The following is a 26,771-nucleotide window of genomic DNA, read 5'->3' on the forward strand; positions in this document are numbered from 1 at the left end:
ATGTAACACAATCTCACAGACACTACCTCAAACTAATAGTTGGAGCAGTGTCCCACAGATGTCAAATATCACACAGATATTCCACAGCTGTCAAATATTATGGTGTTTCCCTCGAAAACTTTAAAATATTCCACAGTGCCTATGTGAGATCACTACAGTGCCCCAAGGCACCTCCTGGCACAGTCTGGTAATCCTGAGTTTAAGAAACACTGATTGAGCTATGTATGTACTTACTTTGTAAATTAAGAAATGACACCTAAGGTCACTAAGCTAGTGGAAAATAAATACACTTTTAAATTTAATCTTCCATCAACAAAAGTTTTGAAATATAATCTCACTGTGATATATTGATGAAATCTACAGATCTCTGAAAAACTAAATTAAAAAATACATTTATATGACTGTATAATAGAAAAAATTGTTTCGATATTTTTTAGAAAAAAAAGTGTTTCAAAAACTATAAAAGTGGGACTTATAATAAACAAAAGTATCTAAAGTAAAAAAAAAAAAAAAGGAAAGTCACCCACTCCCCCAAGGACAACATAGCTAATAGTTTAACATCTATCCTTACAGACTCTTTCCTATGCCCATACAAAATCATAATAAAATCAAATTTCTTTCTTTGCCCATGTGTTTTTTCAAAACTGAATATTCCACAGTGTTATGCAACTTATTTTTCTCACTCAATATTATATCATGAACGTTCTTTAATGTCAGTATATAATAGTAATTGCAAACACTTAAACATTTATTAGTGCTTACTATGCTTACTTGCAGCTTAAATAGCAACTCATTTAATTCTCACAACAGCCCTGTCAAATGAGAACTATAATTATATCCACTTTATAGATGAGTTTAAGTAATTTGCTAATGGCTACATCTAGCAAATGATCCAGTTGGGATTTGAACCCAGAAAGTTAGCTGCATGGTCCTTGCACTTGATGATACACTCAGCTGCTTCTCATGAAGTAAATGGAGGTATCCCTCAACCTGTTAACAAGTGCATAGTATTTCACAGCATAAATATACTATAATTTCAACTATTCCTCTACCAATGGGGGCATTTAGGATATTTTTTTAAATTTTTTTTTAATTTATTTATGATAGTCATACAGAGAGAGAGAGAGAGAGAGAGAAAGGCAGAGACATAGGCAGAGGGAGAAGCAGGCTCCATGCACCGGGAGCCCGACGTGCGATTCGATCCCGGGTCTCCAGGATCGTGCCCTGGGCCAAAGGCAGGCGCCAAACCGCTGTGCCACCCAGGGATCCCTAGGATATTTTTTATTTATAAATACTACCAGCATTTACTTATAATAATGTTAAAATGAACATCCTTGTAGATTTGTTCTTGTGCTTTTATGCCAAAATTTCTGGAAGCTAAACTCCTAAAAACAAAATGACTATCAAATTCATGCACTCCTAATTTCGATAAGTAACAACAAATTTCCTTCCAGAATATTGTCCTGGTTGTACCAATTTATAGTCCCAATGGCAGAGGGGAAGGTTGAGGTTCATCTTTAAGTTAACAAATATTTTTGATTCAGGGAGAGATCTATTTTGAGTTTTTAACTTACCCTGATGTAGAATGAATAGATTGCCCAGTTGGTCACAATCATCGTCTGATTTGATAATTATCTGTCATTAAACAGTGAAGACTTAGCAACTGTATAATGAATTCTTCATCCAGTTATAAAACCACTTTGCATAAGATATTTCCCCTATATGATACTGTTCACTTATGTGCAAAACGTGGGAATTGGACTAGCTGGCCTTTAAGATTTAAAACTCCCAATGCTGTAATTAAGAAGTGACTTAAGGTTATTAAGAGCCTATAATTATAGTACTAATTAGGTCAGGGTCTTAAACCTTCTATTTTCTTTAAATTATAATAACTATTGCCAGAACACCTAAGCAAATCATTAAGATATCCAATAAAGTTTTCAGGATCCACCTGTGGCTTATTCTCAGTGGTTTTTTAATCCCAGGCTGTCATTCCCTGCTACCTAACAAACTTGAACATATCTCTGGAGTATATTCTTAATTAGAGTTGACGTGTGCCTAGGAACATGAACTAGTGTTTGTTTTGTTTTCTATACATTATGCCAAAACCACTGTTTAGTCAATTTATTCAATTAATATTTACTGATTAGTTTACTATATGCTAGGCATTGGGGGTACAATAGTTAACAGAGGATCTCTGCCATCATGGAACTTAGATTAAATGAGAAAGGCAAATAACCAACCAAAATAACCACTAGTAAATGTAAAATCATACTTGTGATAATAATAAACAAAAAGCCATAAGTGCAGGAAAAAAAACACACTATACAATCTTTTGATTGTGTTTTTGGACTATTTGCGACACTCGAAATTGTTTGACATGGGAAGACAATGTCAATAAAGAAAATTATTTCACAACTTGTCCCATGCTGCAAAAAGAGCTATCACAAGTATAGATGGCAAGTTAACATTTTAAATCATCAGTTCTACAATAAAATCACCAAGATGTTACTACTTTCCAGTTATGCTACTATGTGGCCCAAATACTGGTTTTCATAACCAAGAGTATTAATCATTTGAATTATCAAAGACGACAGAACTGTGAGTATCCAAACAAAATGAGAGAGGACCAGTCAACTACAATTTCTGAAGAACACTGTTCAAGAAAAAAGTACACACAGAAGTGAAGCCATCTATTATAATAATTCATGACTTGCTCATTATTAACAAAAATTATTGAACGTACTGTTTTTAAAGAATGACAACCAAAAAAAAAAAAAAAAGAACGACAACCATCAGCATAAAGGAATTAACAGTATGTCAAAAGGAGCAAAAACAATTTTTTTAGATTTTAAAAAACTAAGGTCCAGAAGTATCTATATATTCAATTTAAAAATAAAAATAATTCTACGATGTTAACTAGACTTGTGATCATTTCACAATACATACAGAACCATTACGCTGTACACCTGAAACTAATGTCAATTATACCTCAATAAAAATAAACAATTCTAGATCTGCAGAAATAAGACCATCATTCATATAAATAAACTCCCTTGTGTATCAATTTCCACAACTGCAAAACAAAAATATTTGCCAAACCTACCTCGTACAGCTATAAAGACTAAATAAAATATGTGGAGATACACCAAAAAAAAATGATGTAAATTATTTTAAACAGCTGCTTCTTTTTTGCTGCCTTTATAACAAAGTAATTCAACAAATAAAAATTGGTTAGATAGGGACTCCATCTCCTTTCTACTGTCCATGATATGACAGAAGTATTATTAAATGGGCAAAAGACTGGCAATCAAAAGCATAAGGAAAAAATTCTAAACTTCATAATCCATAAATTGATTTCCCCACAGGAGGTTGGTTAAGTAGTAACACCCTTACACAATATCAGAGAGTCAGAGAAATTATCTCACACATGTATGAAATTGTTTAGTTACTGGACTTCACCATCGTTACAAACCCAAGCCCTGCTACCGTGAAAAAATGAGATACATACTATTTATCCACACATACAATGTATTTTGGCTTGATGTTTATTTTCTGATTAAAGCACCTCAAATTCAATGCAATGACGCTTCAACGCTTCAGATTTACTTTATTACACTAGGTGGAGTTCCTCAATTTTGCACACCGAAATTAATTCATGTTACACATCCATGGGTTTGAAGCAACTTGTACCATTGGCCTAACAACCAATCCCCCAAAGTCACAATCTCATGTTATAAGCAACACACTCCCTTGTTTAAAAGCAGTATTTTAAACTAAGAAGTGTTTAAAGTGGAGAGCAGCTTTCCGTATTTTATCATCGCTTTTACAAACCGTTTCGCACTGTTGCTAGGTCTGCCTAAGATAGCCTTTTCCTTTAAAACCTTTAAACACAAGACAGGCGGAGGCATCGCTAACATGGCAACATTAACGACTTTTCCAAATTCAAAACAAACAACAACAACAACAACAACAAACAATCAGATGGGAGTGCATGGATACCGATTACCACTCCTGACAACCTGTCCTATAAGAAGGATCTTTTCCTTTAGGAAAGATTTGCTACTACACTAAAAACCATGTTAAAATCTTATACCTATGTACAACCTCCTATCTGAAAACTAAAAACCCAGCGAAATTCCAAATCGTATTTGTGAAACCGGTTAAATATTATTTACCATGTTGGGCCACATTTAAAAAGAGGGCGGGGAGGGGAGGGGGAGAAATACTGACAAACTTTCAAAGCGTAAAGCTTAAGAAATCCCCCCCGCCCTCCCCACACACACACTAAATCATCTGTGAAATAAATCGGTAGACTACGTTCAGCAGCTGCTTGACTGGAGCAGATCAAAGTTTTCCCCTATACTTGAGAATGTTTATCCCCACCAAAAAGGAACAGAAACCCAGTCATCCTTGCCACTGGAGCCAGTTGCCCGGAATTTCCTAAAATACGCCTGATCTGCAAGTGAAGGAGGAGCAGTTCTCCGGAGACCAAAGGCGAGAGGTATCCTACATCTTTTGCAGAGGAGAGGAGGGGCGGGGGAGCAGGGCGGGGGGGGGGGCGGGAGGGAGGGGGGCGCACTGGCAGGTAAGGAAGGAAATTCGTCTTGGGCAGGCACCGGTGGGACCTGAAATCGAGGTCTCAGGATAGCCCTCCCCGCAGAAGCGGGGGGCCCAGGGAGGGTCCCCGAGGGGGGCGCCAGGCCGGGCCAGGGCTCCCGGCGCCCCGCCCCGCCTCTCTCGCCGCCACCCGGGACCCGGGACCGCGGACAGAGGCAGCAGAAGCTAAGCGAGCGTCTGCGGTCCCAGCCACGTCCTCCCGCAGCTCACCTGAGAGTGTCGCCTCCGCCCTCGGCTCCCACGGTGCATCCCGCGGGGCCTGGCGGAGGGAGCAGCGATGCCGCCCCGACCGGCCCCAGGGCTGCCGGGCCTGGCCTCCCCGCTCCGGGGACGCACCGGGTGCCCGCCTCGCACCGGCTCCCCGGATCCGCCGGGCTGCAGAGAAGGAAGGAGAGGCGGAAAGGCTGCCTCCCCTCCCCCACAGCAAGCCTCCCCCTGAGCTGCGGCTCTCTGCAGTTCCCTCTGGCGCAGGTCCGGCCCCGCTCCCCCGCCCGGGAGTCACTTCGGCGGCGGCGGCCCAGTCGCCATTACAGCCCAACAACTGACACGGAGGAGGAGCGGCGCCGGCGGCAGTGGCGGTGGCGGCCGCGCGAGGCAGGGCGGGAGCGGTCGAGGTCGGGGGGGGGGGGGGGGGCGGGGGCAGGCAAACCTCGCGAGAACTGTCCCGAGTCGGCTCCACAGGAATACAGCCTTTAGTTGGGGCCATGTTGAGTGTGGCTAAGATGTGCGGGCAGGGATAAGACGAAGAAAGGACGCTCGAGAGCGCCATGTTTGGCGTGGCGGGTTGGTGCCCAGCGGGACTCGGGAGGAGCCAGAGCAGATCCGCAGCGGAGACCTCCCCCGCCCTCCTTCTTGGACGCTAATTGGGCCTTCTGGCTGCGCATTTCACCCCGGCCAAAAAACAAGGTGGGGGGGGGCAGTGGGGGGAGTTGACCAGGGTGAACTCAGAATGTGCAGCTTCTCAGAATTTACGGTGTTCCCACCAGTTGTCGTCCAAGTAAATCTTCTTTACCCGCGTCAGTTTCAGAGTCTTTGCAGCTCTGCGGCTGCTGCAGTTCCCCCCGCTGCTGTCACTGGCGGTTTTATTCTGGAGACTTACAGTGGTGCTCAGCCTGCAGCCTGACGGCTAATCCAGAGCGAGTGAAACGGTGTTTCCTCCCGTTGGGTATAGGCATCGATGATGAACGGTGCAGTCTGTGATCAGCAGGTCTTCTGATACCTTTATCCTCCTTCCCCAGTGTCCGTATGGTGAATTCTAACATGTGTCAGGACTTAGCTTAAATGACACCTCTTCTGCAAATAATGCCACCTTCCGTTAGGTGCTCACTTCACACAAGCTCTCTGCCCATCACTTTTTCTCCACCTTCTGAACTCCGATAGCTGTTTATCCAGAGACTGTTTCTCATCTTTAAGTATCTTGAAGACCCTTTGTCGCTCTGTACCCCAATAGGGCCTAGGTCGGTAACTGGGACGTTTTAGGGGCTCGATCCCTGTTTGTTGGGTAGATCTCAACAGTAGAAGCAGGAGGCAGTAACTGCTCCCTCTTTGCAGGGCCTTTGGCTGTGCCTGGATAAGACAAGACCTACGTGGATGTATAAAATCCTGTATGTAAAGTATGCATTGTGTCTCTAGGAAACTGCTGGAGAGAACAGGAAATGTGGGTATCCCAGTGGTGCCAGCGGTAGCACGAAAAACAACATAAGGAAAGAGTTATTTAGCTATTTCCCCCATCCATTATACAACCACCTTGTTTAGTATTTATAAAACTTTTTTTAGAAGAGGAAATGGGTTGTGAAAAGCTAAGTAATTTGCCCAATATTATACCATAAGCAAAAGGAAATGTAAGATTTGAGGTCTCGCTAAACCCTATCTATGCTTCTCCACCCCCATGCTGCCTCCTGGGTAACAGAAAACACCAAAAGTTCCCGTCACTGTGTGGAGAGCGATGTTATCCTCATGCCAGCCTATGCGCGATTTCCACTAGTCCTACCTTGTGCAGATCCCTGCCTCTCCTTCACCCGCCTAATACCTCAAACACAGCCACCTCTCTCCATTTTGACATGCCATAACTGTTGTTTGTACCCTACACATTGACTCTTGCAGCGTTTCATCATATTTTACTATAATGAATATTAAATTGCAATTTTTTGAGTGAGAGCTTAAGACAAATGGATAGCAGCAAGTAAATTATAGGACAGGAGTCCAAGTAGCCAATTTGCAGAGGTAATATGACACCAGTTATGTAATTCTTGGCCCCTTTCTCAAGACTCTACAACCTGGTCAGTGATATAGAAAGGCTTGAGAGACTGTAGATTCACAGAATTTGAGAGGAAGATTTCTGAAGGGAATAGACAGAGGGGTGAGAAGGGCTTTAAGGAGACAACATGTAAAGCTTGATGTGTGCATCAGAATCTGGAAGCCAGAGGAACCAGACACTGGATTCAGCCTGAAAAACATACAGGAGCCTTACCAGCCAAGTGAGAATGGTAGCCATCACGTTAAGTGTTCCCACTCCAAAGAGGAGTCAGAGGTAACTGAACCCATGTAGATAGTACTCTACTATTTGAGTTAAGAAAAAGTGGAGAGATATATAATATTTGCTTGTACATGTATGAGCCATCTCTACATTAATGCAGAAGACGCTGCTAACACTGGCTGCATGGAAGGAAATTGAACAAGAATAAGAAGGAGATTTATCAGTTGTACTCTTTTGTACTTTAAGAATTTTGAACCATGTGAAAATACTAGCCATTTAAAAATATAAGTATTTTTAAATAAAGATTAGGTCATTTTCCTTTAAAAAAGAGAGAGGGAGAGAAAGAGAGAGAGAGAGCGAGCACCTGAGTGGCTCAGTGGTTGAGCGGTTTGCCTTTGGCTCAGGTTATGATCCTGGGTCCTGGGATCGAGTCCTACATCAGGCTAACTGGTGGAAGCCTGCTTCTCCCTCTGCCTATGTCTCTGCCTCTCTCTCTGTGTCTTTCATGAATAAATAAAATCTTTAAAAATAAATAATTAAAAAAATAATAATAGAAATTAATTAAAATTGAAGGAATCCTCCTTTGAATTGAGGGGTAGCCTGCCAGGGTGAGTGGAACACAGAAAAAGAAGAGTATTTGGCTGGGGGCAAAAGATGAGGGGACATTGGGAACAGCCAAGCTGAAGGAGGGGCAGTCACAGGAACATCAATAACATTCCACAGGAAAGAATGGAATGGTCAAAAATGGGGAGAGAGGGAGGGAAGGAGGAGGGGATTTTTAAAAACCATAAGGAAACCAGTACTGTAGTAAAGAGTAAAAAATGAAAAAAGAGAATTACCATATGATCTAGTAGTTCTACTCCTGGTATTTACTCTAAAAATACAGAAACACTAATTTGAGAGATACATGCACCTCTATGTTTACTGCAGAATTACATACAATAGGGATCCCTGGGTGGCACAGAGGTTTGGCGCCTGCCTTTGGCCCAGGGCGCGATCCTGGAGACCCGGGATTGAATCCCACATTGGGCTCCCTGTGCATGGAGCCTGCTTCTCCCTCTGCCTATGTCTCTGCCTCTCTCTCTCTCTCTCTGTGACTATCATAAATAAATAAAAATTAAAAAAAAGAATTACATACAATAGCCAAAATATGGAAGAAACCCAAGTGTCCATTGATAGATGTATGGATAAGAAGATGTGGGGTACATACAATGCAGTATTACCCAGCCATAAAAAAGAGTGAAATCTTGCCATTTGCAACAACATGGATGGATCTAGACTTTAAAGCTAAGTGAAATAAGTCAGAGAAAGATAACTACCATATGATTTCACTCATATGTGGAATTTAGGAAACAAAACAAAGAGGGAAAAAAAAGACAAACCAAACAAACAAACAAACAAACAAACAAAACCCTTAACTATGGAGAACAAAGAGATGGTTCCCAGAGGGGAGGTGCGTGAGGGGGCCAATGGATGAAATAGGTGGAGGGGATTAAGAGTACATATATCTTTTTTTTTTTTTTTTTTATGATAGGCACACAGTGAGAGAGAGAGAGGCAGAGACACAGGCAGAGGGAGAAGCAGGCTCCATGCACCGGGAGCCCGATGTGGGATTCGATCCCGGATCTCCGGGATCGCGCCCTGGGCCAAAGGCAGGCGCCAAACCGCTGCGCCACCCAGGGATCCAAGAGTACATATATCTTGATGAGCATGTAGTAATGTATAGAATTACTGAATCACTTATTGTACACCTGAAACTAATATAACACTATGTTAACTATACTGGGTTTAAAATAAATAAATATAAAAATACCACCAAAAAAAAATAATAACAATAATAATAAAGAAAAAGCCGTAAGGCCACATGGTCCACCTATGGAAAATTGAATTTTTTAAAAAAATTAACAAATGCAGAAAAAATTGAAGTTAGTATCAACAATTCAGAAAAGTTCAGTGATTAAAAAACCAAACTGGGGTGCCTGGCTGGGTCAGTCAGTAGAGTGTGTGACTCTTGATCTCGGGGTTGTAAGTTCAAGCTCCATAAGTAGAGATTATTTAAAAATGAAATCTTTTAAGAAAAACTAAAAACCAATTTTTAAAAATGGCAATAATTTGGCACAACATGGATGAAACTTAAGGACATTGTGCTAAGTGAAATAAGTCAGACAGAGAAAGACAAATACTGTATGATTAAAATATACACATATATCAAATCACTATGCTGTACACCTAAAATTAATATGTTTATGTCAGTTATATCCCAATAAAAAATAATTTAAAAAAATTTTAATTGTAAGATGTTCTATATCACTAGCAATCAGGGAAAGAAAATAAAACCATAATGAGAAATCATCTCACTCCCACCAGATTAGCAAAAATTTAAAGGTCTGATAATATCACATGTTGGCAATGACATGAAGCAATGGGAATTTTTATGCACTTCTGATAGCTGTGTAAATTGGTATAATGATTTGGGAAACAGTTTGGAAATATGTAGTAGTGTGGAATGACCCAACAATTCACTGAAAGCGGTCCACATTCTCAAACTCATCGTTACTGGACCATAATAAGATGAAGAGCTTGCTCAAGCATATAAATCAAATGTACCACTAAGCACACTTTAAGTGAGCTGACATTTTTATTTATTATTTATTTATTTATTTATTTATATTTATTTATTTATGATAGTCACACAGAGAGAGAGAGGCAGAGACATAGGCAGAGGGAGAAGCAGGCTCCATGCACCGGGAGCCTGATGTGGGATTCGATCCCGGGTCTCCAGGATCGCGCCCTGGGCCAAAGGCAGGCACTAAACCATTGTGCCACCCAGGGATCCCTACATTCTTATTTTTGAGGTAAGATTTTCTTGATGAAGGAGATGGTATATTGATGTATATTCTGACCCAAGCTCCTTGTCCCATCTCAGATTTGTATCTAATAGCTAACTAACATAAGAAACCCAGGTACAAAAGGAGACAAATACAAAAATTTTTACAGAAGCATTATTTATGATAGAAAAAATAGAAAATAATATGTCCATCAGTAAGAGAATGGGTAAATAAGCAGAGGAAAATTCACACAATGAAACACTAAGCAGCAATGAAAATAAGTTAAAGAATAAATCTCACAAATATTTTTGTGAAAAATTGCCTTTAAAAAGCAAATTACAAAAGGATATATATGGTATAATGCCACTTCCATAAAGTTTAAAAACATGTGCCATACTGATAAATGTTATTTAGGAATACATAAAAATGTAGCAAATTCTTTTTTATTTATAAAATATTTTTATTTATTTATTCATGAGAGACACAGAGAGAGGGGCAGAGACATAGGCAGAGGGAGAAGCAGGCTTCATGCAGGGAGTCCGACATGAGACTCGATCTGGGGACTCCAGGATCACACCCTGGGCTGAAGGCAGACACTCAACCACTGAGCCACCCAGGCATTCCTGTAGCAAAATATTTTTAAATGCCAAAGAATAAAAAGGAGTAAACTCAGAAATATGATTACATCTGAGGGAGCAGAAGGGGAATTAATATGTGGTATGAGTGAACGTGAGAAGCTTCAATGGCATTGGTGGTAATGTTTTATTTCTCAAGCTAGTTATGGATGCTTCTATTGGTATTCTTCATAGCTTTTATATTTCCAAAATATTTAATAATATATCTTATACATAAAAAATAAATGAGAATTTTTAAAACATGGAAGAATGGCTGAGATGGAAGGGTAAAAGAACACAAGAGTGTAATTTTATTTAGTAGAAAGGATATCCTACTGATTTGGGGCTCAAGAAACTTTTCAACTTTGTAACACTGAACAGAAAAGTATTCTCTTTTTACTGGAGTTTAAGCCAAGACAAGAGTTTATATCCAAGAAAAAGCTGCAGCAACTTCCTTGGGAGTAAATCAGCCACAGATCACATAAGGAACAAACCACTATTGAGCAGAGTCAAGTCCAACTTGTCTTTGCCTCCAAGTCACTGTTCCAGACCAGCAAAGAGAGGTCATCTCCTCCCTTCAACCCAGCCTTCCTCTACCCACATTCCTAGGAGAGGAAGATAGGTCAGTGGAAAAGTAGTATGGCTGGTTCTAAATAAAAAGAAACCCAAAGCTAATACTAACATTGTCCAAATTTTGATTAACTCAAGCCAATTTAATTATCTTCTATCACACTTATTAATTGCATTCCTATTACATGTTCTTTCGTCAAAAGCGTTCTGGGCCTAAAGGTCACATACAAATTCTTAGTTACACTTGAGACTTATTTTATGTAACTTTAAAAGAAAATCAAGAAACTAAAACTGGAAGTAAAGCTTTCATGTATGCATTTCTCTGATAATAGCTATCTCAAGTCAAGAAAGTAAAAGAACGGGGCAGCCCCCGTGACTTAGCAGTTTAGCACTGCCCTCATCCTAGGCGGTGATCCTGGAGCCCTGGGATCCAGTCCCACGCCAGGCTCCCTGCATGGAGCCTGCTTCTCCCTCTGCCTGTGTCTCTGCCTCTCTCTCTCTCTCTCTCTCTGTCTCTAATAAATAAATAAAATCTTAAAAAAAAAAAGAAGAGAAAATAAAAGAACGGTCAAAAAGTGGACCCATCTGAAAAGTAGAGCATCAAGTATTAGTAATTCTAAATAAATAGAAAATGTATTTCACTGCAATTTTAGTATAGGTGCTGCTGAAATGAGCACTAGAAAATATATTTCAGAAGTTGAAATGTTAATGTGGCAGATAGTTTTCTCCAGAGTGGGAGCACCAATATACTTCATCCCACATGCCCTTCTTATAACATGATATAAATATTCTTTTATTGAGACATGGGGTCTGTGTCTTCTCTTCTTGAGTTTGGATGAACTTTTATAACTGCCTCAAGAGAATACAACAGGTGTGATAAAATGTAATTTCAGAGTTTAGGTTATAAAAAGCAATATAATTCTGCTTGGTGTTCCGTCTCTAGGGACACTTGCCTTGAGAGAATCCTGTCTGACATGAAGCTGCCATGCTGGAAGACCACATACAGATGAAAATGCCCAAAGAACCCCAGCTATTCCTCTTCCAAACTGTTTAAGTCTTTCCAGACACATGAAGGAGAGATAATTCCAGATAATTCTGGTTCCCATCTGTATTAGTCAAGGTCTAATAGAACGAGTAGGATGAAAAAAAAAAAAAGAACCAGTAGGATGTGTAAGCATGTATATATGTATACATCAAAATACATAATGAAATATATACCTATGTAATATTATAATTTGTGCAATTTAATATGTAATATAATGTTACATATACACTGTAACAAATATATCATATTTTATGAGTATATATGCTTCTAAAAAATATTAAAAAGTCTATTTTGAAAAAAATCTTAAAATTCCCACTCTAAATAATCTCTAAATACAATTAACATTGGGTTATTTTGCATAACCCAGTTGCTAAGAATGAAAACCTTGTGAGAAGACAGAAAAGAAACTTTGATATTTGAGTAGCAGAGATCGTTGATCCAACCTACATCTTCTCTCTGTGGCTCTTTCTTTGTACATGTATACACACACATGCTTGTTATGTCACACACACACTTGTTACGTCATTCAATTTTATTTCCACATTTGTTTTAGGCAAGAGTGATACTAAAACTTTACAACCAGTAAGTTTGGGAGCCAATCCGAATGTAGCAGGGGTAAAGACTTCCCTTTTTGGCCAGAATAAATGCCTTAGTTGTTAGATCTTCGGAATCAGTTTGCTGAGGGATAGCAGCTATTTAGCAACCAGGGCAGAACTATTTTCTTTAAGTTTTTATTTAAATTCCAGTTAGTTAACATACAGTATAATATTAGTTTCAAGTGTACAATTTAATGATTCAACACTTCCATACAACACCCGGTGCTTATCACACATGCACTCCTTAGTTCCCATCACCTATTTTGCTCATCCCTCCTGTCCACCTCTCTCCTGGTAAACATGAGCTTGTTCTCTGTAGTTAAGAGACTGTTTCTTGGTTTGCCTCTCTCTCTTTCTCTATGATCATCCGTCTTGTTTCTTAAATTCCACATATGTGTGAAATTATATGCTGTTTGTCTTTCTCTGACTTATTCCACAGTTCTCTCTAGCTCCATCCATGTTGCAAATGGCAAGATGTCATTCTTTTTGATGGCTCAGTAATATTCCATTGTATATATACACTACATCTTCTTTATCCATTCATCAATCAATGAACATGTGGGCTGTTTCCATAATTTGGCTACTGTAGATAATGCTGCTATAAACATTGGGGTGCATATATCCCTTTGAATTAGTATTTCTGTATTCTTTAGGTAAATACTTAGTAGTGCAATTGCTGGATCATAGGATAGTTCTATTTCAACTTTTTGAGGAACCTCCATACTGTTTCCAGAGTGGCTACACCAGTCTGCATTCCCACCAGCAGTGCAGGAGTGTTCCCCTTTATCCACATCCTTGCCAACACCCGTTCTTTCTTGTGTGGTTGATTTCAGTCATTCTGACAGGTGTGAAGTGCTATCTCATTGTACTTTTGATTTGTATATCCTTGATGATGAGTGATGTTGAGGACCTTTTCATGTGTCTGTTAGCCATCTGGATGTCTTCTTTGGAAAAATGTCTATTCATGTCTTCTGTGCATTTTTTTTTCTTCTGTGCATTTTTAATTGGGTTATCTGTTACTGTGTTTGGATGTTGAGTTTTATAAACTCTTTATATATTTTGGCTACTAACCCTTTAGCAGATATGTCATTTAATGCAGAACTCTTTCAACATTTTAACAAACAACCAGTACAGACTGGATGTCAGCTGAGAATGTTATGATATTATTGCAAGTGTTGGGCCCACTGGTTTAATCATCCTTAGAGCACTAGATGAAAAACATGGCAAAAATTTGTCTTTGGTAAGAACACACTGGACCATCTCAGCAGTCTATTTTTTACTGGACAAACCTGTAGGTATAAGTCTATGCTTTAACAACATTGTGCTTCTCATGCTTGATGCCGTTGGGTCCTGAGACCATGACTCAGTTCAGCAGAATTGCCCTGAGATTTTGAGATTGTGTAAGATGGTGCATGATGAAGCCTATTGCTGCCAGAAATACATAATGTGGAATGCACCTAAAAGTTCTTTGAGGATTCAGTCATTCATAGTCACAGATAAAATATACCAATAAGGCATCAAGTAGTGTTTGTCTACCTCACTGAAAAAGAGGAACTTGGGATGTGAGCTCATTAGTGGCTCAGAATCTCATTCTTCTTCAATGTAAAAAGTTACCTGACCATTGCAAAATGCCATAGCTTGGAAGAAAAGAAATTATAACAAAATGAGGTCTAGTAAAACTAAAACAGAACCCTTTACTCCACTTAACTTACTTACAAACTCCTGAGTAAATATTAAAGCAGATTGGTTCTGCTTTATTGCTAGGCAAAGGTTTATCCTTATCTGGGAAAGCCAAGATATCACTCTTAAGAGATCAGAGAGATTTTCAATCAAAAAAGCCTAAGTAAGCACAAACTTATATTTAGATGGCCTGGGAATTTATTTTCTAACATTAAAAAAGATCTTAAAACTCCACACCAGGGGTGACTGAGAGGCTCAGTTGGTTAAGCGTCTGATTCTTGATTTTGGCTCAGGTCATAATCTCAGGGTTGTGAGACTGAACCTCATGTCCAGCTCTGAACTGAGTGTGGAGCCTGCTCAAGATTCTTTCTCTCTCCAAAAGAAGGAAAAAAAAGATTCTCTCTCCCTCTACCCCTCCTTCCTACTCCCGCATGTGCACGTTCTCTGTCTCTAAAATAAAATAAAATGTAAAATAAAATAAAAACCCACTCAAAATAATCTATAAATACAATTAATATTGATTTTACTACACAAACCAACTGCTGAAAATGAAATCCTTTTTAAATTTTTTTCTATTTTATTTTAATTCAATTAATTAACATATAATGTATTATTGGTTTCAGAGGTAGAGGGCACTGATTCATCGGTCTCATATAACACCCAGTGCTCATTGCATCACGTGCCCTCCTAATGCCCCTCCCCCCCCATGACCCATAGTTTGTTTCCTAGGATTAAGAGTCTCTTACAGTTTGTCTCCCTCTCTGATTTCATCTTGCTTTATTTTTTCCTCTCCTCCCCTGTGATTATCTGTTTTTTTCTTAAACTCCACATGATTGAGATCATATAACTGTCTTTCTTTAACTTATTTCTCTTAGCATAATATCCTCTAGTTCCATCCACGTCCTTGCAAATGGCAAGATTTCATTTTTTTGATGGCCGAGTAGTGAGAATGAGATCCTTATGATAAAACATCTCAGGGGAATCCCTGGGTGGCTCAGCGGTTGAGCACCTGCCTTCAGCCCAGGGCGTGATCCTGGAGTCCAGGGATGGAGTCCCACATCAGGCTCCCTGCATGGAGCCTGCTTTTCCCTCTGCCTGTGTCTCTGCCTGCACCCCCCTTCCGTGTCTCTCATGAATAAATAAATAAAAGCTTAAGAACACCTCAGTGTTTACAATGGCTTGAAACTTTCATATTGAGTAACAGAGCATTATTGATCCAATCCAGATCTGATTCCAAACCCTCTACTCACACTGACTTGCACTATGATTCTAGGAATTTAACCTGGAAGGACCTAATGTTAGTAGGGATTCTGATTTTAGGGTAGGTATCTTTTTCTTGAGGCATATGGTATGGTTTGAAGATGTAATGGGACTGTAGTTAAATCAGCAGTAGGGTCTACACTTTCTCCCACCCTATTTTTGAGTTATTCATTCATACTGATTAGTAAAGCTAGCTAGAATTTAGGAAGTACATCTTGTATTGTGTAAATTAACATGAGAAGGATAAATATGTCCTTCACAAAGGGTATGCCCCTTCTTCATGATCACAAATGAAACAAACCTGTTTAAAAAAAAAAACAAACAAGGGTGCCTGGGTGACTCAGTTGGTTAAGCATCCACTTTTAATTTTAGCTTGGGTCATGATCTTAGGGTCCTAGGATAGAGCCCTGCATTGGGTTCCATGTTCATTGTGGAGTCAGCTTGGTATTCTCTCATGCGCTCTCTCTCACTCTCTCTCTCTCTCTCTAAAATAAAAAAGAAAAGAAAAAAGCCCAGACTCTTAGCTATAGAGAACACACTGGTGGATACCAGAGAGAGGTGGGCAGGGGATGGGTGAAATAGGTGATTGGGACTAAGAGCACATTTATTGTGATATGAGCACTGGGTGATGTATAGAATTTTAAATAATTATATTGTACACCTGAGACTAATATAATGTTATTATACTATTATACTATACTATTATACTATGTTAATTATACTGGAATTTTAAAAATAAAAATAATATAAATAAGTAAAATCTGTTTAATAGAATGCTATGCATTTAGCTCTAACAGTTAATGAAAAACTCACTGAATGGAAAGAACAAACTACTCCTAAATATCTGGTTCAGTTCAAAGTAGCTTTTTGGGGACTGAATTATCTGGAAAATTGCTTCAAATCCACATCTCACTTTTGATGGCTAATCCCTCCCTTACAATGAGTACTGAAGTGCTGTTGGAATAGAGCCAAGCAATGGGGTTGTGAGTTTCTTCCTTTTTCTATTTCTGGTAAAGTCAAAAGCAAACTAGGATTTAGAACAAATCTGAGGCTGACTTATAAATACATACATATATATGTATATATACAGAGGCTTAAAAGCATAGATTAATTTATTATAGTAATTGTGCGACATTGGAAACAATGGGTACATCTCCAAAAACATTTTTTTAATAAAAGCGTTGTTGAGTGTAAAAAAAGCAACTTGGTTAAGTGATGTCTGCAGTCTGACTTTTCTGTAAACAAAAATCAAATAATTCTATAAATATTCTATAGGTATAAATATATGACAGTACATAAAAATGATAGACTCTGGTGTTGGGGAGTGGGTCTGGATTAGGTGAGGCTGGCTTTTGATCATTTTTATTACTATAATTTGCTTTCATCTTAGATTCCTCAATAAGATTTGTGAGTGAGACAACCAGTATGTCTAATCTAAGTCCTAAGTCCTTCCCATTTTCTCCAAATTAAGTTTTATACTTGTTAATAACCAGGGTACTTCTGAAATGAGTGATTTTGAATTTTTTTAAGCTTTAAATATTATATTTTCCGGGCAGCCTGGGTGGCTCAGCGGTTTAGTGCCACCCTCAGCCCAGGGCCTGATCCTGGAGACCCAGTATCGAGTCCTGCGTCAGGCTCCCTGCATGGAGCCTGCTTCTCCCTCTGCCTGTGTCTCTGCCTCTCTCTCTATCATGAATAAATAAAATATTTTTTAAAAATTATATTTTCCTATTTTTATCTCTGTGAACCTTCGAAGATTAGTCTCTTTGAACTTTGAGTGCCTTCTTTTTAGTATTTTCCCTATTGGCATTTCTTTTAAATAGCTTAGCTGACAGACATGGTAATCCCTTTACTGTACAAAAGCAACCCTTTTTCTCAGAACACTCTTAAAGAATGTCTCTTTTTAGGGCATCTCTCTGTTTCGATGCTGTTTAATGGACCAATAACACAAATGAAATGTGCAGGGGTACATCGCACAGCAAGACAGCTGCAATTTTTAAAAATTGCTGAAGAATATAAGTCAGAATAAAGTTACATGTAACCAAACCAAGTTATATTTTACAAGGGGTGAACCACCCGATTTACAGGCTGTGGAAAGTTTTAAACTCTTGACAGGAGATTTTCTGTGGCCCTTCCAAAAATAGAAAAAGGCAGCTGGGTGCCCAGCCTAGAAGAAGACCCACAGGTTTTAATGAGGCTTATCAGCCACTAAAAAACACTCCTGGAATCCCAGGATTGGGTGCTCTCCACCTGTTGAAACAAGAAATGAGAACATGTGAGCATTTGATTACAAATCCTCCTGCATTAACAAAACTCTATAAGGGGGCAAAAGCAGCTGGAACTGCCTGACAGAAAAACCGACAGGCAGGAGGAATAAGAGAGGTAGTGAAGAGAGAGATGGTTTTGGAAATAGAAGTGATTGCATAGATTAAGTGTGAATGGAAAAAGTTTGTGCAAACATATATACTGTTCTCACATATGCTAATAATTATTTTACATATATAAGTGGTTATAACTAATATTTATGCATTTATATAATTAATTTTATATAACACACATATATATAAATAACTCTTGTACAATCTTTTCTTAAAAAAGATTTTATGTATTTATTCATGAGAGGCACAGAGAGAGAGGCAGAGACACAGGCAGAGGGAGAAGCAGGCTCCCTGTAGGGAGCCTGATGCAGGACTCAAGTCCAGGAGCCCAGGATCACGACCTGAACCAAAGGCAGATGCTCAACCACTGAGCCACCCAGGTGCTCCACTCTTGTACAACCTTTAATAACCTAATTTATTCACAGACATTGTCTTGTTCAATTCTCACCAAAATCTGTGAAGTATCACCACACTCTCTCAGAGATGAGGAAGCTCATCTCTTTGCTCATGGAGCAATGACGCGGCTCGTTTTTGGTCATAGGTTAATGAGTGGTAGAGCTACATGTGGAGGCTCCATCTCTTGAATCAGGAAGGCATACCTGTTCCACCACATAGTGTGGCTGCTCAAAGCAGTTGGGTTCTCTTTAGAAAGAACACTGAGATATGGATTGCTGTGCTTTGGCCAATCCAAGAAGACAGGAGTGACTGACTAAGTGAGAAATAGTTCTGTTTGCTGGGTTCGTGATTCCTCTTTCCACAACTGTCTGGTCACCTTTTAACCGGACCACACAGGTGATAAAAGAAAAGATGTGTATATCTGTGGGTGTTTATATACAGCTCTCTGCCCTAAATTAACCTAATCTCCCATCAGGAACCTCAATCCTAAACTTAGGCCAAAATGAAGGAGAAATTTATTGATTCTCCATTTTGAAATAGAATTAGAGTTCACATGCAGTTAATATAATCAAACTTTGTTTTTGTTCTATGATTAGTTTACTTTTAGCACAAGAATTTAATATTAGTATATATATATATTTATATTGGTGATTTTTTGAAAAAGCTTTATTTACTTGAGAGAGAGAGCACAAGTGGGAGGGGCAGGGGGAGAGAGAATCTCAAGTGGACTCCACGCTCAGCATGGAGCCTGACATGGGTCTTGATCTCACAACCCTAAGATCATGACGAGCCAAAACCAGGAATCACTTAACCACTACACCCTCCAGGCCCCCCTGTATTTGTGATTTTTTTGTCAGAAGTAGTAATACTATGCACTAAAATGTTTGTGTTCATGAAGCAGACTATAAACGATTTAAAGGAGCTTGGAGACTAGGACTAAAGTCAGAGCAACATTCTTGAAAGGACAGCAAACAAGAACAACCCATAATTTGTTCTCATAGAAATTACAGAATTTTCAGGGACAGTTTTGAATTGAGTGGGAGTAGAAAGTATAGAATAATCCCTGTTCATGCCTATTTTACCAAAAATAATGTATGGCACACACACACACAAAATAACCGTTAGAACATTGAATACTGATATAATTTCATATGGTTCTATATTACATACCTAACATAGGTTCTGCTAAATAACCTAAACCTAATATGGACATTTTTTTGAATCTGGGATAATTTATTTTTGAATCACCTCTTAAGTTTCTCCCATGAAATTCATGACTTCCAAAAAAAAATCATTTTCATTTAATTGTTTACAGAAGATAATATCGGTTTTAAAAGTACATTTAATACAAATTTACACTAATAAATGTCTTTTGGATCTGGAAAGCTGACTTAGTGATATGAACAGAGAAGTAGATTAGATTCCTGAAATAAATTTCTGGTTCCATCACCGACTCATTGTGCATGCTGAAGTAAGTTATTTAATCTCTTGGTATCTTAGTTTCTCCACCTACAAAATGGGGCTAATAATATTTGCTATTAGATAATGTCAGCAAAGTACTTGGAGAACATCAGATGAAAGGCGCCACAAGTAAGTCGTTATCTTAAGCATGACCTCATACTGTCTGAAAAATGGACTTTACCAGGCTTGCTGATTATCTCAGCACCTTAATTCCAAACTTTTCCTGTTCAACTGCTTTCTGGATTTACTCACTTCTGTTTATACTCTTTACATATTTTGACTTCATTGTGCTGTTTGTATTGTTTTGAGGAGAGTTGATGCTTTGAAGTAACCATGAGACGATGCTTCAGTTTGTTTGGTTTGGGTTTTTTTGTTTGTTTAAGCTCATATGCATATGTTTAACATTTGAAACATATAGCACTTAAACAACTTTCTAATTATGGAGACACCTATAGCTATGTGAATTATATTGGCCTTATCCATCCATCCCTCTTGTTTGTGTTAATTATATTTTATTTTATATTAAAAGGTAATTTTTAGGATGCATGTATTTTAGGAGTATATATTTATATTCCTCCCTGAACACTTTGTGAAAGATTGAAGGCAGATGTTGAGACTGCTGTAAATTTTGATGTTTGTGCCACTTTCCTAGAGGAATGAGGTAACATGATATAAAGGCAAAAGATTAGTTGCTTAGAACTGAATCTGAGCTTAACCCATAATCATCTAATACACATTGATCTCCTCAGGAAAATGGCAAAGGTCAAATAGGTACTTAAAGAATAACCACATGACTCAAAAGGCATGGCTGTTGATTCAACAACAATTAGCACTTAGAGACGAAGTCAGAGGTAGAAAGTTGGCTTCATTTCCTGAACAGAAAAGCACTTCATTCCCTCTGTCAACCTGTATATCTAAGGCTAATAAAAATATTCCAGAGGAGCGAACCTTTGGTCTTTGGAACCTACCAGTTAATTCTTTGGGACTAATTCCAAAGAGAAAGATTTCACTGGAATCTGCCCATGAAGATGTTCTATTTCAAACAGAAGTATTACAGTATATACAACCACAGTTTGAGTCATCTGTTGAACAATGAATGGACAGATTATGGATTGCCAGAGATAAAGACTCTTTCAGAGGAGACATCAAGCGAAATACTTTGGGCTTTACAGTATTTTCAGATATTTGAACTTTTGCCAATTTTATAGAACCAGCATTGGCAGAGATTTTAAATATCCAGTTCAACGTACATTTAAGTTAGGAAATCAGAACCATAGTCTGCCTTTGTTATTAGAATAGTATTCTAACAGAGTTCCAAACCTGTTTGCCAGATTTTATCTCTACAGAGAGGTGTGAATTTCGTTAGATAATGAAGTGATTCTGTAAGTCAGGTACTGTTTCCCTAAATTATATCCAGTATATGTTTATTGTTTATAAGATGTAATTTAACACTTAAGAAGTAGATGTTATTGGGGTGCCTGGCTGCCTCAGTCAGTAAAGCATGTGATTCTTGATCTCAAGGTTGTAAGTTTGTGCTGCATGTTGGGTGTAGCGATTACTTAAAAATAACTTTTAAGAAGTAGATATTATGATGGGATAGATTGTAGTATGATGGTTAAGAATATAGGTTTTGGAGTCAGATGGTCTGAGTTCGAATTCTATCTCCAGAGTATAACCTGGTGTCTTTGTTTTCTCATCTATAACAGGGAGATAGTATTTACTTCAAAAGACTGTGAAAATTAAATGAGATGCTATATTTATGGTGCCAATTGTGGTGCTTGGCATATATTAAGTACTCAAAAAACATTAGCTATCATTCACTCCATTTATAGACTACACTAAGGTTAGACTGTGACACAGGTTGGGGTCTCTGAGCAGCAGACTCAGACAAAATTTAATGTGCTGGATGTTTACTAGAGAATGCTCCTGATATGAACACCTATGGAAAGGAGGCCAAGGAAGCAAGATGGGGTTGAGGGGGGAATCACATTATAATGGAGGTCCTATAGCCTCAGCCAACCCCATGGGAAAGCTCTGGAATGCAAATGGTCCATCTAAATTATACTGTGTCGGGCTGAGAAGCCTGAGCCTTTATATTCTCTTTATCAGTCATTGGATACGTACCGCTCTCCCCGTAACCTGGCATGACTTTGGGCAAAATGACTCTCTGCAGGTGAAGTAATCCATGAAGTAGGTAATAGTGACAGCTGTTCACCGACCCACATGGCCAGCATTTGGGGCAACACAATCTTCCTTGAAGTGGATCTGGATGGTACATCTTTCATTCAATACTGGGTAGATCTTGGAAAATCATCTCAACCAATTAAAATTTCTTGAATAAAAGTTAGGTCTTTAAGGATAAAAGTAGGACAGTGAAGCTGAACAAGCCATAGGAGAAGGGGGGCTCTGTGTTACAGAAATCTTTCCCATTCTTTAGAATCCCTCAGATTCTTAGAGAGGGTGGATTCTGGTAACTAGAAGCCCTTTAATGAACTGTGATGGGTTGGGGTTTGTAATGAAGGTGTAACCTAGGAAAAAGCCCAAGTACTATGCATAAGGGTTGCTTAGGAAGGTGGAAATAGAAGCCAGTCAGTTGATGTCACAGAGAAGAGACAATTGATAGTAAGAATTTAAGTGAACAAAAATGGCTAACATTGTACCCTTTGGTGTCCTCAGTACTTTCTAAGTGCTTTGCATAGATCAACCGACTTAATCATCACAACAACACTATGATAGTATTTACATAATTTTCCCCATTTTAGAGATGAGGAAACTGTCAGAGAGAAGCAAAGTAATTTGCCCATGTCATTGAGAAAGGTGTGGAACTGGGATTTGGGCTCAGGCTTCAGACTCCAGACTGTAGGGGTTGGGCTTAGTCATACTTTCTCCTCTCTTTCTGGACGGTTACCAATGTTTTTGATGCAAACGGACTCTTTCTCAGCAATTCAAGAGGTGCCGTTTTGCATCAAGACTGAGAGAGGGCAAACACAGAGGTATGCAGGGATAGCTAACACCTAGGTCACATTTAGGGATTTCAAAACAGATCAACTGTGAGTCCACACTGCAGGTCTTCAGTTACAGAAGCATGATGCCAGTGTAAGCAAGGATGAGTCAACAGGTAGGACTGTGATGACTGTCTCACCCTACTCAAAATTCTTCAGACACTTAGTGTGTACAATATTGGATTCCACAAAGCTGGGCAAGGAGGAAAGACAGAGGTTTAAAGGAGAGCCACAATAAGGACCTACAAAATAGAAAAATATTTCAACTTGTATGGAGCCTGAACAGATTGGGGAGAAGTACCATATTTGGGGGTTCTAGAGACTACGTACATAGTGGTTGACAGTAGATGTTTTAATGCCAGACTGCTTGAATTCCAATCTCTGCTTCATCACTTCTTACTTGAATATGCTTGAGTGTCACTTTACCTTTCTGTGCTTCAGCTTCCTGTCTATTAAATTGGGATAGCAGTGCTATGTCACAGGGTTATCGTAAGACTTGAGCCTGTTAATACATGGGAAGCACTTGAAACTGTGTTGGGAGCAATAATAAACAGTAATTAGCTGAAAAAATATAAGAAAGGGTGACAGATAATACATATTCAAATATAAAGACTTTCATGTAGATATTTTCCATCTATATGGTAGACAAAATGAGAGTAAGTCCACTTAAACTGAGAGATTGATTTTTTTTTTAAATTGCCCATCAAGAATAACTAGAGTGAATATTCTCTGTAAAGGGCTACATAGCATGGAGTTGATTCTCAAGTTTAGCCTAAGAATGGTACGCTCTAAAATTGAGGTGAGGGTGGGAGGAGCTCAAAATATCAAATTTGAATCAGGTACATAGTCTCCTACCACCGCACTTGCCCAAGACATAGTCTGAAAACTAAAAAAAGTTCAGTGTTCTTTTGAGGGACTTATCACTAATAATAGCCATTATATATTAATGTAGTACCTGAAGTTTTGATAACTGTTCTTTTTCAGCATAAAAAACGCAGAAGCAGTGGGAAGAAATGAGAACACATTTGTAGCAGAGCTACACAAAGGAATTGCTTGGGTCAAATTTATCTAGACAGAGCCATGATCAAGACCCAGATTTTAAACTTTTCACAGTGTTTCCATCATCTTTTATTTCATTTTTTAAAGCGAAAATGAAATAACCAGCATCATGTCATAGAAAGGTCTTTATAAATTTGAAGATATTTTTAGTTGTCTCTTAACCAGATCTGCCCACTTCTTGGCCTGGCTTCAGGAGAATGCCATTCCCCAGGCCCATCCTGTGGCCCCTTTTAAAGGAGTGACCTATTTTCAGGGATCATCCATACACTGGGTTGAGCCAGTCAAGTTCACCCTCTGGGTGTGGTTAAGTCACAACAGCAAGGTTCCTAAGGTGAAGCAAGCCAGAAGTAGAAGCAGAGGGAATGGCGGCTGAGCTGTCCATCAGCAGTCCACTCGTTCCCAGTCTCCTGTCATGGAGGCTGAAATGCATTCTTACAACACCCACCCTTCCTCTCCTTTCCTCTTCTGGTTAGACAGGGTATTTTACAATCAAACAATTCCTGACTAAATATGTGTCTATCTCTACTTCAAACTGCTAAAAGTCAACAAAGACATGCAGAGATAAGAGTTTAGTCTACCACTGTGTACTTAGTATTTGGGGGACAGAAGATATGAGCTAAATTCAATGAAGAGGTATTTTTTAGCAGTAGAGCATTTTGAAAAGTACTCTATGAGGTATTTTCTCTTAACATTACATATTCAATTAACCACATTTGTTATTTCTACCTCAATATTTTTTCTTATCCATCTTCTGTCCATCTCTTATTTGGATGATACTACCCTCTTAGGCAATATGAAAAGATGTAAGGAAACTTAGCTTTTCAAAGAAAACTCGAATTCCAAATCTCAGCATAAAGACTTCATGGCCTCCCAGTTTTCTCTCTTACCACTCACCTTCCCCTTAGGGATCCCTCACTAATAATCCTTGCTTCCACCAGAAAAAAAACAGTATCCCATGGCATTCGTCCTCTTCCTTAAATCACTCATAGCACTACTGAATTGAGGCTGAATAGTTAGATAGCTTCAGAAAAAGGCTCAGGAATAACAGAAAAAGCAAGTAAGGTAGGAAGATGCAACTTACTTATTTTAGGTAACAAGGTAGGGTGTACAGTTTTTGACAAATGTTTGAGCAGTCTATATGGTTACCCTTGTGCATATACTGATGACACTCTCTTGCTCTCAAGAGGTGTATGGTAATGTAGAGTGTGCTAACTACTGTCAGGGTATACACGATGATTGAGAGCATAAAAACGGGGCACATAAATCAGTATTGGGGGAAAGAAACTAGTGAAGGTTTCAGAGAAGTTCTGCCTAAGAAACTGAGCCCTGAAGAATAGACAAATAAGAATTAGCAAAGCATAAAACTGGGGAAGGGGGGGGGCAAGAAAGGAGGAAATATTCCAGAAGTATCTAAGAATGTGCAAAAGACGAGGGCACAATATGTCAGTGGTGAGGGGTTTCTGCCTATTTCTGCTCAGGTGACAGGCTATCTTCCCTACAATCCCCAGAAGCCTGCAAGCACCCAGGACTTTTCTGAATCCAGGCCAAAGAAAGATCTTCATTGCAGTTTTCTTTTAGCTGATGGCAACATTCTTACCTTGTTTTCCTACTCAGGACTATTATCTTCTTCCCAGGTGGCTAATGCCAGTAGAATCCTCATAAAATCTTACTCTATGACCTTGATGAAGACAATATAGCAGGATAATCCATTATCCATTCAATAGAAATGCTTCCTTACATCGCCAACATAAAGGCCACTTTCCGGGACGCTTGCGTGGCTCAGCCGTTCAGCTCAGGGCATGATCCTAGAATCCAGGGATTGAGTCCCACATAGGATTCCCTGCATGGAGCTTGCTTCTCTCTCTGCTTATGTCTTTGCCTCTCTCTGTGTCTTTCATGAATAAATGAAATCTTTATTGTTTTTAATGAAATCTTTAAAATAAAATAATAAAGCCACTTTCCAAAGACCTAAGATCAAAAGGAAACTGGATTTTATACCTTTAGGTATTAACTAATGGCATGAACTATGCAAACAAGTTACAGTTCTCTTCATAGAATGAAAATCAATTTTACTTCCAATCTTTGTTTTGAGAATGGGAGGTTTAGAAAACTTCCCTAAATATGTCATTAGAAGGGAAGCAAATTAAGTTTCTAGAAATCTGTAAGACTAGTACTGCGTTGTGGTTTTCCCTGGACCAGTGTTACCACCTAAAGTTACAATATACCTAATTTCTATAAACCCTAGTTTCTATTTTCAAGCTCATGACTTATTAAATTTTCCCTTTCAAAGGATAATAACAAACAGAAAATAGAATGTTTCAGGCAGCAGTGATAAAAAATACAGATGTTCTTGGGTGCCGGAGTGGCTCAGTTGGTTAAGTGTCTGACTTTGGCTTAGGTTATGATTCCAGGGTTGTGGGATCAAGTCCCGCATTGGGCTCCCTGCTCAGAGGGGAGTCTTCTTTTCCTTACCCCTCTCCCCTGCTCGTGATCTCTCTCATAAATAAAATCTTAAAAAAAAGGCAAATAGATACAATACAGATGTTCCTGAGCATGTGTTCTCAGTGGGGACAAATATTGGTTCTTAGAAGGCAAAAAATCTTATTCTTCTTATGTTTAAAGGACAAAAAGATATATAGTAAACAGATATATAGTATATGTGTGGTATTAGAATTTCAAGGGAGTACAATTAGGGAAAAATATCTAAAAAGGCTCTTTAGCGAGGTGAGAAGGAAAAATTTGAGAAACAATGCTGTATAGATTCTTTTGCTAAGTCAAGAAAATCT

General features: G+C 38.8%; 1 protein-coding gene and 1 long non-coding RNA gene across 6 annotated transcripts in view; both read right to left on the reverse strand.

Moving 5' to 3' along the window:
• Window positions 1–5,204, reverse strand: part of CEP350 (centrosomal protein 350) — a 153,579-nt gene extending 148,375 nt beyond the window's left edge. For 3 of the 5 annotated variants that reach the window (XM_072831040.1, XM_072831038.1, XM_072831039.1), the window contains exon 1: window positions 4,831–5,202. The gene's annotated coding sequence lies outside the window, so the exon portion shown is untranslated. Of the gene's footprint in view, window positions 1–4,830 lie in introns of all 5 variants that reach the window. The other 2 variants (XM_072831041.1, XM_072831037.1) reach the window with 1 other exon arrangement.
• Window positions 5,205–16,783: 11,579 nt separating this feature from the next.
• On the reverse strand, window positions 16,784–25,894 carry LOC140635833 (uncharacterized). Its single transcript, XR_012033153.1, has 2 exons — window positions 25,583–25,894; window positions 16,784–17,939 (listed from the first exon to the last, which is right to left on the reverse strand). It is a non-coding gene; the product is annotated as an uncharacterized lncRNA (long non-coding RNA).
• Window positions 25,895–26,771: the final 877 nt, after the last annotated feature.

The sequence above is a fragment of the Canis lupus genome, chromosome 6 (assembly GCF_048164855.1).
Source record: "Canis lupus baileyi chromosome 6, mCanLup2.hap1, whole genome shotgun sequence".
NCBI classification, from domain to species: Eukaryota; Metazoa; Chordata; class Mammalia; order Carnivora; family Canidae; genus Canis; species Canis lupus.